General features: G+C 32.9%; 1 pseudogene across 1 annotated transcript; it reads right to left on the bottom strand.

Annotated features, from left to right (window-relative positions):
• Positions 1-3,184, bottom strand: LOC143577171 (cytochrome P450 736A117-like; annotated as a pseudogene). Its single transcript, XR_013143072.1, has 3 exons — positions 2,696-3,184; positions 1,503-1,895; positions 1-625 (listed from the first exon to the last, which is right to left on the bottom strand). The product of XR_013143072.1 is annotated as a cytochrome P450 736A117-like (transcript).
• Between the last annotated feature and the right edge of the window lie 589 nt (positions 3,185-3,773).

Here is a 3,773-nt window from a genome sequence, read left to right on the forward strand (position 1 = left end):
TACAATATTTAAGAAGAAAATGGTGTCGCAGCAGCCAAAAGTGGAACCTTTTTACGAATCGTAAGACCAGGCCGTTCACTCATGTCAAGATATTCTTCAGTCCCACCATTAGGTAGCTCCCAATCGAATTTGTGCAAAAGGTTCGCCAACAAATTCTCGTTTGTCGCCATTGCAAAAGCAATCCCCGGGCATCCCCTCCTCCCGGCACCAAATGGAATCAAATCAAATCAAAATCAAGCCCTTTGAAATCAATATTGCAATCTAAAAATCTCTCGGGCCTGAATTCATTAGGGTCATCCCACACTTTAGGGCCTCTTGCATTGGTCCATGCATTAATGATAACCCGAGTTCCTTTTATAACGTCATATCCCATGACCTTGACATCTTGACTCGCTACACGAGGGACTAGAGTTGGGATGGGTGGATGAAGACGAAGAGTTTCTTTGAACACGGCTTTTAAGTACTTCATGTTATCTATGTCTTCTTGGTCTATTTGGTGCTTACCCTTGAGAACCATCCTCACTTCACATTGTGTTTTCTTTAAAGCCATAGGATGTTTTAGAAGTTCACTAAATGTCCATTCTAATACGGTAGTTGTTGTATCTGTTCCAGCAGTATAGGCATTCTACAATAACATTATATATTATACATATTGTCAAACTACTTTAAAACTTAAAATTTTACATTATTTGCCCATGTAATAAACCAACACCCTTACCCATGTTATTTTATTTACCCCATTTCACATCATGTGGCACAAATCATTCCCATATGTGTAATGAAAACGATATTACAACTTTTTATTATTTGTTTTTCTTCTTAGTACTCTTTTATAGTGTTTTATAAAACGTTTCAAAAAGTACTAAAGCATAGAAAAAATTAAACTTTTGGAAAAGACCTCGAATTTGAGTACTATTCTTTTTATTTGTTAACATACTTTTGATTTTTTTAAAGGTATTTTTAAATAATATGAGTGTATAATTCTAAAAATCTCGAACTACCAAGTTACACGTATAATCCAAATCGTTGAGTTGGGGGGGGGGGGGGGGGGGGGGATTTACATTTTTATAGTCTTAGTTTAAGGATGAATTATGAAAAAATAAAGAGTAAATTAGACATTTCGTCATTTAAGTTTGTAACATTTTTCATTGGTTGTATTTGACTTTTAAAAACATTAGAATTTATACATATTTGACTTTGATTTTTTAAATGTGAAAGAGTGTTAAATTTTTTTTGTCATTTAAGTTTGTAACATTTTTGCATTGGTTGTATTTGACTTTTTAAAACATTAAAATTTATACTTATTTGACTTTAATTTTTTAAATGTGAAAGAGTTAAATTTGTGAGTGGAAAAAAAAGAATCCAAGACTCCTCTTGGTATTGGTAGCCTATAATGGAGAGCCAAGTAGCCAACCATATCAAATCATTTAAAAATTATAAGCCAGATTATAATTTGTTACCATGTATCACTATTCACTACTACTATAGACAAAATTTGTTACCAAGAGGAGTACTTTGATGGCAAGCTTGTCAAGAGCCACTCCTATCTTGTCTTCTTTTTGGATCCTTATCAATGTATCAATGAAGTCTTCTCCACCACCCTCGCCACTCGATGGCAATTGACCTGTCAGCCGCTCCTCCACGACACCATCCAAGAACTTATCCATCTCTCTAGCAACCCTCTCGACTTTAGCATGAAACCCTCTTAATCGGTCCACCCATGCAAGCCAAGGAACAAGATCCTCCAAGTTAAAACCACCGAGTACCTCAAAAAACTCGTCCAACATCTTCCTAAACTTCCTCCCACTCTCCCCGTCGCTATACTTCTTCACAAACGTCACCCGGCATGCCACGTCATTTGTAAACCTTACAAACAAATCACTCAAATCCACCACCTGTTGTCATATGCAATATATTAGTTACATTGTTATCATAATTGTTTCTTCATAGTTAGAAATATGATTCAAAATTTTTGTCATATCACTTTAAGATCATTCATATTAAAAAATCAACTTAACCTAATCTTTATTATAAAACTAATATCTCTATCTTCCGCCTACCTAACCCAATCCAAACTTTCCACACTTATTAACGACCCAAACTTCACTATTTTTATTAAATAAATAAAACTAATCGTTGTTTTCTATAAAAAGTGTATAGAAATATAAAAAATAATTTCTATATTTCAAAAGAAACAATATATATTTAATTTAGAAATATTTTAAAAATTATATATATTCATCAAACGAACCCATATTAAAAAAATAAATTTGAAGTAATAATGTTTTTTATAAAATTTATATCGGATTGTTCACAATAAAAAGTTAAGCGAAATTGTATATTTATATTTTTTTAAAAAGTTAAACTATTACAAATTACCAAACAAAAATAAATTATTAGTAAATACATGTTAGAATAAAAAAAGAAAATAATAAAAACAAATGAGATATGAACATGTGGTTTTGTTTAATAATAAACTAATAGGTGAACTGATTGTAAAGTTGGTTGATGTGTCGAACGGTTTGTGGCTTTGGATTGCAAACAATTGATTTTGTTAACTTTTTTTAAAATATAAGTGGCAAACCAACAACAATAAAGTTCAGGACTTGTCTAATATGTAAAATGTTATTAAAGATACTTTCTTAAGATAAATAGAAAACATGTTGGTTTGTTTTTTATTTAAATATCATTATACCTCTGATTTCTTGATTTTGTCAACAACATTGGAGATCTCTTCTCTTCTAATCTCACGATGTGCTTCGATCTTTTTATTGCTTAACAAATGGAGAACCATAATACTCTTGACTTGCCGCCAATATTCACCATAAGGTGCCACCGAGACTACTTTCAAGTCGCAAAGGAGTTGGTGCCACACCTTAACATCGGGTCTATTAGCAAATATGAGATCATTAGTTTTCATTATCTCACGGGCTGCATCGGCTGATGAGACGATCAAGGTTGGGACAGAGCCCAGGTGAATGAGCATGAGTGGCCCACCATGGTTTTGGGATAACGAATGGAGCGAGTGGTGCAGGAGTCGACCAATCTGGTGGAGGTTGCCGATCACCGGTAGTTTTGGTGGCGAAGGTGGTAGGTTTTTGTTGGTGGGAGTTGGATTAATAATAAAGTGGACAAGAAATAAGAATAAGGGTAGTAACAAGAGAACATACACTAATGGAACCATGATTGATTATTTAGTTTCTATGGTTTTAATGTTACTTATAATGTTACAAGTGAAACATAAAAGATAAGATTCATTGTGAAAGTTAGTGCAATGTTTGATGATGAAAAGATAGCTATGAATGCGACTTATATATTTTAAATGTTAACTTTTTTAATGGTTGATATTTGGCAGGTATACATGTGCCAACGCCTTAAAGCATTTGTGCAACAAAAGCACGGTCCACCAAGCGATGGTTGTTTATGTAACGCAACTATATTTAACTTGAATGTTACATTGATAATTTTAAGTGAATACTTGTATTTACAAATTTATTTTTAAAGTAAGCTATGTTGTATATTTGTAGTCTAAAACCAAGAAACGAATTTTTGTAGATGGTATTGAATAATGAAGAATTTGAGTATTCGTTGATGGTCTTCCGTAACCATCTATTTGTATGTGTACTACGATCGAGAGAGAGCCAGAGAAGGAACTGTTGGCCGAAATATAAGAAGCATCGGACAAAAATAAAACGGATACATCATTTCTGATCCAATTAAAGCCAAATTAACATAACATTTAAGCACAAATAAACTATTACTCAAACCAAAGC

Source organism: Bidens hawaiensis, unplaced genomic scaffold (assembly GCF_021521415.1).
Source record: "Bidens hawaiensis isolate Kalapana, Puna unplaced genomic scaffold, B.hawaiensis_p1.1 tig00028477_1, whole genome shotgun sequence".
Lineage (NCBI taxonomy): Eukaryota > Viridiplantae > Streptophyta > Magnoliopsida > Asterales > Asteraceae > Bidens > Bidens hawaiensis.